Source organism: Falco cherrug, chromosome 8 (assembly GCF_023634085.1).
Source record: "Falco cherrug isolate bFalChe1 chromosome 8, bFalChe1.pri, whole genome shotgun sequence".
NCBI classification, from domain to species: domain Eukaryota; kingdom Metazoa; phylum Chordata; class Aves; order Falconiformes; family Falconidae; genus Falco; species Falco cherrug.
Window position 1 is genome coordinate 46,706,275 of NC_073704.1, and position 12,100 is coordinate 46,718,374.

A 12,100-nucleotide genomic window follows, 5' to 3' on the forward strand; every position below is an offset into this window, starting at 1 on the left:
TTACAGGTACACTGGCAGGAACTGGGGGATTTTGTCTGAATGACCTAGCTCATTTGTAGCTGTGACAGAACAGAAACCAAAAATGAAAAATAAACAAAATCGTAAGTGAAAGTTTTGGAGAAGGGTACAGTTTCTGGCTATCACAGAGCTGGCTCAAATTATTGAAATAAGAGGCCTTAAGCTGAGTATGGGAGTTTGGTTTTACCCCAGAAATCCTGGAAGATTGTGAAGGTTGAAAGAACTTTAGCAGATGCTGGATGCAGTGTTAAATGGTGGCCATTTATTTTTTCTCAAAAATAGTACAGGTTTAAGCATGAAGACCAACCTTTTTCCAAGGGAATTGGCAGTAGAGGTCTAAAATTACACTTTAGAGGTCTTTTACAGCGTTAGGTTTTCATTCCTAACTTATTTTCAACAAAAGTTTTTAAATGTTGTGTAGGAAATCAGTACATTTCTAGCTTATCTGATTTGCATATGCAAACTCATCAATAACACCTGATGATTCACATGTGACATTTTTGCCACCTCTCCAGTGGGAAGTGTTTGAATTTTAACCATCCATATATTTACTCAACTGCTACCGTAACAGGTAGAAACAATTGCTTCCCCTTCAAACACGGGTGGTGTTGCCTAAAGAATGATTATAGCAAGATTTTTAATTTCAAGCCCAACTATTAACAGTCAATAGCCTGTTACCACATCACCCTGACGCAGATCTTGACACGTAACCCTCGCAATTATTTTTCATCCCACAAATCTTAATATTTACTAGGCAGAATCAATCTCCAAACCGCAGAGAGTAATTTGCATTGTTGGTGGTATAAATTATGCATTAGCTAAATGAAAATGTTAACCTTCCACTAATATAATTATACAAACAGAACTCACACTTGAGCACGGGTCAAATACTTCTGGTTAATGCAAAAACGTTTTCCATCCTCACAAGATCGCAGCTCGGCAGGTGCTGGGTGCGAGTGCAAACCGTGGGACCTCTCTTGCTCCGCCTCTCCCCAGCAGGGCAATTAACGCAGAAATAGGTCTCAATGAGCTGTGATTGTGTGAAGTCTCTGGGGCTGGAGAGTCACCAACAGTAATCCTCTGTGCAAAAGCTCCCCCTTATGGAAATGAAAAATACTAAACAATGCTTTTTTTCCCCCTCCTGAGTCAGACAGGACTAAGAGTTGATGAGGATGAAGTGACTTCTCGAGCCTACATAGTGTTTTGAAACTCAGTGTTTGAAATGCAGAGGATTTAAGGAATTCGCTTATGCTCCCCATGACACACGTGAATGCTGAAGGCACGTGTATGTGTTTATACTTGAAATTATTTGAGCTGCTTTCGAAGTTGGAATTTCTCGCAGCATTGTGGCAATGAGGAAGGGGAGGGAGACTCTTTGGGTAGCAAGCAGGACTAGGGTGTCACAGTAGGAGTTGTAGTTCTAGTCATGGGAGATAAATAATTTAGTTTTGGAATAGTTTTTATACGTGTTTCTGAGGACACACTACGATGTATATTTGGAGTTGCATCCTGATGGTGTAATTTCACCCATGGCTAATAACAGTAAGAAGTTTCAAGTTGTTTGGACGAGACATGCTGCTTGTAGGCTCAAATGTTACATAGGTGCTGTTGGTCATGCGTTGTTATATGGTCACTTCTCTGCTTAACAGTTCCCAATGAAACCTGTGCGAAAGCAGTTACAGCTCTGTGCTCATCCTGTTCTTGCATTCTCCACTAGCATGTCTGAATCCCAGTCGTAGCCTGTATAGACCTTTGCACTGACTTGACGGGACAGCTCTTGTGATTTGCAGACCTTTCCTGGTGTTGAAGAGCCACAGTCTGAGCTAATGGCAATCAGTATCATCCCACCAATGTTTGCTGCTTCAGAGAGATGCCCTCATGGCAGTGTGAATTGTTCTCGTGCAGGAATCTGAACAGAAATGTTCTTGCTTTTGCAAAACTGGTTCTCAGCTGGGTTAAGCTATTTAAATGGGGTTTGTTCAAGTAATACCTGAATGATCCACTTAGCGGGACTTTCCCTGATGTTAGCGGGCCAACATCAGTGAAAATCAAATACACTCAGCAGCTCACAGGATTTGACACTGGACCTAAGCATCTAGTAGGAGTGGGGAGATGGCTTGAATTAATTTGAAATATATTAAAGATATAGTATTAGTAATATCAAATAGTATTATTGGTATTAAGGATAATGAAAGGGGGAAACTACTGGAGGAGTGGACAGAAAAGTTGTTTCATCGTGGTAGCCTGGGGCAGCTGAAGACGGACAGCCAGCATGCACTGCAGTGGCACAAACAGTGGCACAAACTATACCCAGTCATTTTGACTGACTGGAGAGATGGACAAGTTGTTTTTGAGGGAGTATGTAAAGTGTATCAGTACAATACGAAAATCAAGAACATCGCGCTAAGCACTGCTGGCATAGGAGGAACATTGCTGAAACTGCAACATTTGAGAGCAGCAGTTAAAACTGAACTTCTCTTCAGGGTGACCTGAATATGTTCTACACTATGAAGAACAGTTAAACCTGAAAATCAGGTTAAAAGTTCATTTTTCACCTTTCCTATGTCTACAGTGGCACGTGCAGTGAAAGCAGATTTGAGCGGTTTTTGTTAAAACAATGAAAAACCCACATTGGTGCTGGCTGCGTGCATTGTGTTACAGCTTTCTCACCCATTGCCTGAGCTCTCTTTTACTTGCCAAGTATCAAAAGAGATATTAATGCCAACCATAAAATACTCACCAACATGCATGCTTGCCATTCCTTTATAGACATCGTGAGTTTGTGCATAACAAACACTAGCTCTCTGATCAGGTCTGATCCCAGTGTGGTGTCTTCCACTGCAGAGTTGTCCCTCCTGGAAAAAAGGAGTATTCCCAGTATACACATCTTCACTTTGGTAAGGAATTAACTTGTGTACACCACAGAAAATACCTTGGACGAGGGAGTGAAAATTGCATTACCAGTTACTGCTGAAGCTCAGCCTGTTGAGCAGCCACAGAAGCAAGAACTGCGCCGGGCTGTGGTGCTCACCTGCACCCACTTAAAGCTTTTTGGCTTGGACTAGGAACCATTAAAATTATGCAAGTACGCTTCTGATCACTTCAGAAATACGAAGGCCAATAGCAGGGGCTGGGCTTAGCTGCCTGGAGGTGATGCTTGGATTGGTGTACTCGGGTATTAACCTGGTTATCCGAAGGTCCAGCAAAAGGCCAGCTAAGCCTTTAGTGCTGCCATGTCTGTAGCTAAAGGTGGGAAGAGAGCTGGAAGAGGTCAAATCATTTGTATGTGACTTCTAATCTATCTGATTTTCAATTTATTTTTTTAATTAAATGGTTTTATGACACTAAAACGTTTATAAACTTGCTTAAGATTTGCCAGCTGTTTTCTGTGCTGCAGAGATGGAAAAAGCTCTGACATTCTGAGCACTCTGCCTGCACAGTTTCGAAGCACAGTTTTCCCATTTTTATTTAACTTAGCTGCATTAATTGAAATACATGTATAAAATGTCTTCCAGGTTTGAGAATACTTTTGTTGTCAGTGTGATATGCTCTTTATGTTTTGTTTACTGGTATTTTAAAATATATTTGTTTAGTTTGGGCCAATTTAAGTAAAACTTATTTTGTAGATCTTATTCTCAGTAACACACAAAAAATCTCAGACATTTACAGTTGCGCCAGGTAATGCTTTGAGATATGGTTTATTTTGGAGGAGGGGAAGATAGCATAATACAGCTAGAGCCAAAATACATCTAATGCACATCTAGGATTCAGTTCAAGTTTTGATGGATAATTACTCTTCTCTAATCCTGCAGTAGTTTAGATGACTTTCAGTGTTACAGCGTGTGATGGAAGGAAAGACACTCCAGCATTGGTGTAATTCTTCATTTCTCCAAGCAGAGGCTGAAAAGCACGTTAATGCTGTAAATACAGCCAGGAGGTGGTTATCTGCATAAGCAGAGAGGTTATAGGTCTTGGGATTTCTGTGCCTAGGAGAGGTTTGTAGGGCAGGCCACGTGATGCTGAGGTACCCAGCCATGCCCGGTGCTCAGCTCCAACAGCATTCAAGTCAGGCTTATTACGCCTGACGTCTTCCCTCAGCACTAATCATTTTTCCATTTCAACAACGGCTGTTTACAGCAGCTGCTGCCTTATGTTTGGTTTGATCCTGGTCCAGATTTTGCAAGTGATTAAAATGCTGCTAATAAAGATATTTTAACTAGGATTTACATGTTGACTTGCCTTTTCCAGCTACAAAAGGTCTTCCCACCACTGCTTTTCCTCATCTGCCCTGGTGTGGCTGGCTGGCTTGCGATTTCAGGGGTGACCTGGTAGTCCTCCATCCCCACAAGTGGAGCTTCAGCCAGCCTTTGCTGTCCTTCCTCTGGGAGCACCAGGGAGGTGTGGGGAACGGCTGGATTTTGGAAGAAATCCCGGTGCCCTTGTATGTGCACGATAGGGAGATTATCTTACACACATTCCCTTGTATGTTCCCTTGGTTTACCACATACTCAACTGATTTCTATTGGAATATTATAATTGCATTCATATGGTCTAATAGCAATGGCAGTTACAAAAATTCCCAGATAAAGCCCATGCTGTCGCCGAGGGCTTTGATGCAGCCGGTCTCCTCAGTTACACCCAGGCACTAGAATTACAGAACAAGAAAAGTTTCCTGCCCCCTGCCCCCCCCTCCCCCCCTTTTTTTTTTCTTTAATCCTTTGGCTTAGAAACTAACAGGTTTGCAGCAGTAGTGATGGAGGTGCACGTGATTCTCGTCCTGTGCTCCCTTGCAACCCGTAAAACTGGACCACATGCTTGCAGAGCCTGGTGCACAGGGTGGAAGCGAGCCTTGGCAGAGTCTGGGTGCTGTGGTACCAGGAGTATCCCTTGCATGTGTTTGGGTGGGATCTGAAAGATGCCAAGGGCGTGTTGGCAGGAGGGAGGAGAGCAGCAGAGGGTGCTCGCACTGCACCAGCCACAGTGGCCACAAGCCTGGGGAGAGGGTGTTGTGCAGGGTGAAGGAGGAGCGGGAGCTCCTCTGCATCACACCGAGCCACCTTCCCTTTCTCACTGCTTTCAACTCAACCCCTCCCTCTGCAAATGTAAACGCTCCCTTCTGGGCTGGGGGGCAGAATAGGGTTTGACCTGGTGCCAACATGCAGCAATGGTATCGTGGGTTGGCATCTGCCATGACACTCGAGCAAACTGTCTACCTTGCAGGAGGTTGTGTGTGTAGGAGTGCGGGAAGTGCACAATGTGACTCAGGCATTTTTAATTACTGATACAGAATAAAGCAAAGCTCATGGTGGGTTTTGTTCAGCTCTTCATTCATGCTTGTAACTGCAGGGTCATTCCATTGACTTGGCTTGAATGACCCTGAATATATAGCTACTGCTATAGAAATAAGAAGTGTGCTTCTGTTTGCTAAAGGCAAGGTAAAATTAATGAAAATGTAAGGAGAGAAAATTCTTTACAAGTAAAGGCTCAAAATACTGTTTAATTAACACATTGTTGATTTAACATTTATTGAAAATTCCTGCTGACATCTGCACACTTTGACAGACAAAGCACAGGATTAAGATTTGGTTTCTGTGGCAGCTTATCTGCTCTTTTTATATCACCTCACATCTCCTTCCTCTCTTTCTTTTTGTCTGTCACACCCGTTTAGATTGTAAACCCTTTAATTCTGTTCTGCATATATCTGCAGCTTGGCTTGGTGGAGACCTGACTTGAATTATGTCTTGAACTGCTTATATGGTACTAATTACATTAATAATAATTGACTTCACTGGGCTTTGGATCAACCTCTGAAGGAATACATTTGCATCTCATTACTTACCCTGATGGAGTTCTGCATGTGTTCTTTCTGCAGATGATGGGGATTCTGGTCGGGGGCTCATCCAGGGACCAGTGGAGGACCCCGTGCAGTGGCTGCGGTGGTGAGTGATGTGGTTCCAGCCTGTGGTAGAGCTGGAGCAATGAGATCCCATTTTCCAGTGGATTTGTGCCGTGATGCTGATGGATGTTGCTGTCTGGAAGGTATGCTTCCAGCTGAAGGGTTTGTGGACAGTGTGAAACTTGTGAGGGATCTGTTCACCAAGGGATCTAGGCAGGTTAAATGGGTTATTTTCCCCTTTCTCACAGTAGGGGCTCCATCCCTTAAATTCTTTGAATCACAGCTAAACATACAGACTAGCTCAAACAGATGTTTTAGGTTTGCTAGAGCAGGATTTGGTAGGCTGCTGTCAGCCTGTGTTGTTGAAGAGGTTAGCTAATCCGCATGTCTCCTCTTCTTTAAAAAACAATGACTCTGTCAATCCAGGTAAGGGATTAGTTGATTCAGTGTGTATTTTGTAGACATTGAATTGTTGGTCAGGTACTTATGCCTGCATTTGTTCTGTCTCAGTGAAATACTTTGGTCTCTGTTTCACCTTGTGTGTTGCGTGAGCCCCCTCAGTTACCAGTGGAGAAAAAAAGAGAGACTTTTATTCTTAGGGGACATAGACTCTTTGGGAATCAAGGTGCTGTAAAGTACATACACAACAGATAGTTTTGCAGTCAGTAATATCATCCATTTGTGTCAAAAAAAAGGCTGAAGGTCTTTTGTGTTTGGCTTGTAGAGTACGTACAGGCTCTGCTCTTTGATATCCACATTGGTCCAGGGGGAAAACATGCTGGAAAAGAACCTTTGATTTCAACATTATGAAGGAAAATATGTATGTCTGTAGTTCCCAGGACAGAGTGAAAGCAGGGAAGTTGGGGGATATTAGGAAAAAGAGATAAACAGATATAAGAGAAGGAAGAAAGAAATGTGAAGACAGGAATATTCAAGTATTTGCAATTTTTTTTTCCCTCAATTATACCTAGAAACTACCCCAAAATCAAAGGGATGGCCTGAGACTACATAAGAGATATTTAACCCATAGCAGAAGAGAATGATGAGTGAAGTGTTTGTGGGAAACTCCTGGGTAATGTTAAGCTGCCCAGGTATGAGTGTGAAGAACAGATATGCAGATATGTAGGAAACAACAGTAAGAAACAGCCATTAGTAAGACAGAAAGTAAATGAGAGCTTAAACACACCAAATGAGACTTTTTCTTTTTTTTTTCTCATGACTAAGAGAGAATTAGTTCCTTTTTGCATTAAATATCTGAATTTTGACAAAGTTCCATTTTTTTCATTCAAATGAGGACACAGCATCAGTTAAGGTCTATTCTGGAAACAAATCAAACCCTCTGTTAAAGGCCCTCTCCTGTCCTTTCTGGGTGCTCTCTGAAGGAATAGTTTAATCAGCGCTTCATGGACCCCGGGCAGTGGAAAATTTGTGTGCTGTGTTGCCTATTGTATGCTCAATATAATGAGATACTTAACTATATTAAACCTTTGAATGTGTTTTTAGCTATTACTAATTACAGACAGGGTAACTAAGTCTATGAAAAGTGTCCCAGCACTGGTTGTGTTGGTGTCTGGAGCCGAGACGTTAAATGCACAGATTATCCCTCTTTGGTTAGTTAAAAAACATTGCTTTATCTGGCCATCACCTCTTGTATCTTGATTTTCAAATTAGAATTATTCTAATAAAGTACACTGTGGTCCTGCCTGTTCCATATCTAACAGAAGATATATTAAATCTGTATTTCATTACCTAACAATACCTTGACCTTATCATATGACAGTTGCTCGGTAATAATGTTTTGCCCCTCTTATCTCTAGTACATTCTCCAAAGGATCTTGATGTACTTTCAAATACAGTTAATTGAATCTAGCTGCCCTTTTGTGTGCTAAAATTGTATTAACAATCTTGTTACAAACATCAAAGAGCCGTAAATTAAGTAGTGTTCGCCTAACCCAAAAATTTGTTGCAAAGAATGTTACAAAATGCAGATTTTAATATCACTGTGGCAAAATTTTCTAGCATGGTGCAGAATTCCTGCTGAAGCACAGGTAATGATGTGGATTAGCAATTTTAAAGGTGATTTAGATGGCAGCAGTGGTGACCACTGCCAGGACCATAAACTGTCATGTGAAAAAATCTAATACAATGGAAAATCTGTAGCAGCGCAGGTTTAGTGTGCCAAGCTTGAGGTCTTTTGATGCAGGGAATGAACTAGACTGTATTTCTTGATTACTTCTGTCTTCCAATTTTGAGTGCTTCTTCCTCTGCCTTTTTTTTTTTTTTTTTCTTCCGTGTTCATGTAGACCAAAAGTCTTGGTCAGTGGCTCTCTCTTGTGTTATGTTTCTTTAGGACTCTTGTGTTGAAACTTCTCCTGTTTGTGCTAGGTAAGGAATTTGTTTCCTTTCCCATTAAAATTTTCAGGTTTTTCAGTAAGGATATTCACTGAAATCTAAATCCTTTGAAAGCTGTTCATCAAGCAAACACTGTTCAGATGAGTTAAAATAATTCATTGGCAATTATAAGCACATGCAACATGTTTACTGATAATATTAAGCAAAAATAATGTTAACAGGCTTTTATGCTTGAAATGGTTGAAAGAGGGCAAAGTGATTTAACCTTACAGAGGTTTATGAAGGTAAAAGGTTTTATCCCTGGCCAGTTTTAGTTTCAACATTCTAGGATTTCATAGAAAAAAACCCCAAACAAACAAACAAAAAACTACCAAAACCACAAAGAAACTCACCCACCCACCCCCAGCCAGCTGTAATTAATGTACCACCTACTACCTTGGACTACTCAGAGATTGTCCTGCAATGACTTGCATGGAAAAGCCCAAATTTTCAAGTTGGTATCGTTATAAACTGGATCTTCAGCAGATTATTGCCAGCGTGGGACCTGTAACACACACTGTCTGGATCTAAATCATAGTTTGTCCACATTAATTGAGTTTCAGCTCCCAGACAGCAATGCTGGTGCTAAGCATGACAAGATGTGAAAGCCACTGACTTAATGCTACTGTATTGCCTACCGATGATGGCCCAGCACATGCAGTCCTCCTCCTGTTGTGGAATATATTTGCAGTTTGCTCCTTATCCCAAACTGCTTGTGGGCCAGGGAGATGATGGTTATACTCTGGCTCCTGCTTTGGCTGTAGTTCATGACCTCTTGTTTTCAAACTTCATAAAGTATAGCAAAGTGACAGCAAAACACAAGACGTGTATCTTGCAAGCCAATCTCCTGGTCTCTCGTTGCAAGCCTGTTTCAGCCAAGCGTGCTGCCAGTAGAGTGCCTGTAATCTATGGTGTATGTCTGGGGTTTGATGAGAAAATGTAATTCTATAGCCTCTGTGTGCTGATACGAATTCTCCTGCCTGTGTGGTATGATGTGAGACCACAGCCAATATTTTATGATGCAGTCCTCCGACAGCAAGCTAGTAAGTGAGTCATTTCCTACCGTCCTTTACAATTATACTCTGTGCATTATGGGCAACTCCTTATATATGGTCGCTAAGATATAAGGACGTAGTTCAGTAGTAAGTGCAGAAAGATTTTAATCCTCTCTCCGAGTAGATTTGGAAGGTAATATTTTGACAATGTATTTTATCTCCCTTTTATGAATCAGGCTTTATCGCTGCATTCACCTCGTCTGTGGGCATGCCTTTGAGGCCAAATTTGTCAATTGTTTGCACTGTCCTGCTGCAGGAGTGCCCTAGAGAGCATCTCCGTAGCACTCCATCTGTTACATCCTCAGGGGGAATATGAGAGCATCCTGCCCTTAAAGTGACCTCTGGACACCTCTGCGTGTGATGTGCCAGACCTGCTCTTGGGGGCACTCCAGGCAAGGAGATGGCTACCTGGCCCAAGAGGCCAACCCGCAGCACCTGAGCCGGGGAGGGTGCCTCTGCAGCCGCACTCTCACGAAGGGGTGGCTTTTCAAACTATTCCCAGCAGATTTAGCATCTGCTGCAATATCTCTCTTGCATGCTTTTGAGAGCTGCCACAAGAGCTCTGAGGAAATTATACCTCTCTTCATCTGGAGGAGGTATGGATAGTTGTGATGAGATCATGGTGAGAAGGCAGCTGCAGAGAAGGGTGACCAGGGATAGATATGGGAATGGAAACAAAGCTGTATGGTGGGGAAGGAGGCTGAGGGGAAACATGTCTTGTAGGATAGAAACACTTCTATGTAGCACTGACAAGGAAGCTGCACCCAGACAGCCTGTTGTAATGCGGAAGCATGTCATTTTTGCAGACTAGGGTTGTGCATCTCATCGTCTGGTGGAAAACACAGAGATCTTCAGCCCTGAGAGCACCCTTGGTGTCAAAGCGCACACTAGGTAGAGTGGCAGGCTGCCTAGCTGGGACCACTGCTTAGCAGCAGGACACTTCCTTTGCAGGGCCTAACACCAAGTTCTTCTGGGCCCCAGTTCACCAGCTGTCCTCTAGCTAGCTGTGGCGCTCCAGCTAGCAGGGGTGAAACTAGACATTTTTCAGGTGAGCTGGTGATCTTCTACCTGGAGCAAGCCGCTATATGACTACTTGTGTTTGCTGCTCATCTGACATAGGACCATGAGTTGTAAATGGTCCTTGATTCCTTCAATAGAGTGTCCTGCTATCACTGGCAGACTTGGGAGAGAGCACCAGTGAGTCCATTTTGGGGTTGGTGAGCTTCAGGCTCTGTGGGGGCAGGTGGGGGTCTCACATACCAGGGAGCATGGAGTGGGACAGCTGTGGGGTAGGAGCATCCCTAAGAGCATCCCGGTTCACAGGGAGCTTGGTCAGTTGTGGTGCGCTGCCGCCGTTGGAGCAGATGGGGCTGCTCTGTTCGGGCTCTGTTACCACAATAGCCCTGAGCTGCAGATCGCTTCAGCAGACCCCCTAGGCAAAACACGGTTGATTATTCAGCATGATTTACCCCCACCAGCAATCTGTGTAATAGTTCATTGGTCATCATGGAAATGTGTGATTTTAAGGTACAGAACAATGCAAAATTTGTTCTTACAGTGTAAGTCGATTTCCATGTACAAAACCTTCGCTACTAGTGCGACAATATATAAGCCTGTAGCTAGTGGAAATCACATGCTGTTATGAGACTATGATAGATTTATGCCATTTGAACAATGGAAGTCTGTTGTTTCGATGATATGATATATGCTGAAAGTTTTCAGACTATATATTTAAATAGAAAATGTTTCAAAGCTCTGATATATGCAATAGAAGACTCATTATGCTGTATAGATTTGTACTCTCAATAGTCTGATATGATTGCACCTCTACATCATCTACTGCCGTCTGTCAGTGCCTGCTAGAGTGCAAGGAGCTTGTAACTAATACAGCACGTGAAGGATAACATCTAGGAGGGGAGTATGGGATTTTATGCTGATTGACTGGAATGCAGCATGAGGCTAAGTGTGCTACAGCGAGGGGACACAATTGTAAAAGGCTTTTAACTTTGCCTGTGAGTTGGGACAGATTTGTACACCCCAGCTTTCGTACATAGAAATGTTCATTCCTATTTGGGCTTGCAACATCTCAATTTTTTATTTTTTATAATTATCATACCACATCTAACCTTTTCTTTGTGTTCTACAAAATACTGCAATGGTTAACCTTAAATAACAAATTTGCTTAATGGAAAGCCTGAGCTCTTGCTTCTAAATCCCATTCAAACTGCTGTCCCACTAAGGTAGATCAGAGGTGAGGACCTTGCAAAAAAGCTGGATTTCACTTTTTAGTGTTACTGGAAAGTCAAGAAACTCAGTCCCTGCATGAATGGAGTGGGCTGTGGGTGAGCAAGCCCCAGAGCTGGAAACCAAGCAATGGAGAAGGATTTTGCATTTCTGCAATAGATGCGGGTACCTGGCATCTGGCAGCTGATCCCACATCTTTACATCTTTACAACCTTTAGGCTTGTAAAGCAAATGCTGTTTTCTGTCACGTCCAAAATAACTGTAATGGGGTGTCTCAAAGTGCAGATTTATGCATCCTGGTGCAGACGTGAGGAGGTTGTGCATCTACCCATTGCGTGCAGGCACAACTGCCCTTGTGTGCGCACACCGAACTCCTGCCTGGGGGCTGAGCAATTGCAAGGAGAAAGTGCAAAAGAGAAAGAGAGGAGAGAAAGAGAGGAGAAGCTGCATGAGAACTTGGAGGTTGTCTGTGCAGCAGGGGTGATTCTGATGTGGG

The 12,100-nt window shown here is 42.8% G+C and overlaps 1 long non-coding RNA gene across 1 annotated transcript in view; it reads left to right on the forward strand.

The window, feature by feature from the left end:
- Window positions 1-5,894: 5,894 nt before the first annotated feature.
- LOC114016794 (uncharacterized) overlaps window positions 5,895-12,100 on the forward strand; it is a 105,422-nt gene continuing 99,216 nt past the window's right edge. The window contains exon 1 of the long non-coding RNA XR_003561467.2: window positions 5,895-5,957. This is a non-coding gene — a long non-coding RNA (uncharacterized LOC114016794). The remainder of the gene's footprint in view (window positions 5,958-12,100) is intronic.